Source organism: Nicotiana attenuata, unplaced genomic scaffold (genome assembly GCF_001879085.1).
Source record: "Nicotiana attenuata strain UT unplaced genomic scaffold, NIATTr2, whole genome shotgun sequence".
Lineage (NCBI taxonomy): Eukaryota > Viridiplantae > Streptophyta > Magnoliopsida > Solanales > Solanaceae > Nicotiana > Nicotiana attenuata.
The window spans coordinates 48,303-48,562 of record NW_017675478.1 but is presented as its reverse complement, the minus strand read 5'-3'; positions in this window follow the sequence as shown (position 1 = coordinate 48,562).

The window sequence follows — 260 nt, the reverse complement described above, 5'->3', positions numbered from 1 at the left end:
ATGGATGTGTGAGTGGGAACAATATGTAATAGCTGTCTAACTGTGGTACTTATCTTAGTTTACATGTATTTATTTATTATCTTCATAGTATTAGATGATTATAATGATCCTTATTGATCATTAACTTGTGTTTTTTTTTTAATGTATAATCATTTATTCAAAATTTTGCTTTAAGACATTATTATATGCAAACGTGTATTACATGACTCATAATACACGTGAAACGCATGCGTAGAGAGACTAGTATATATATATATATA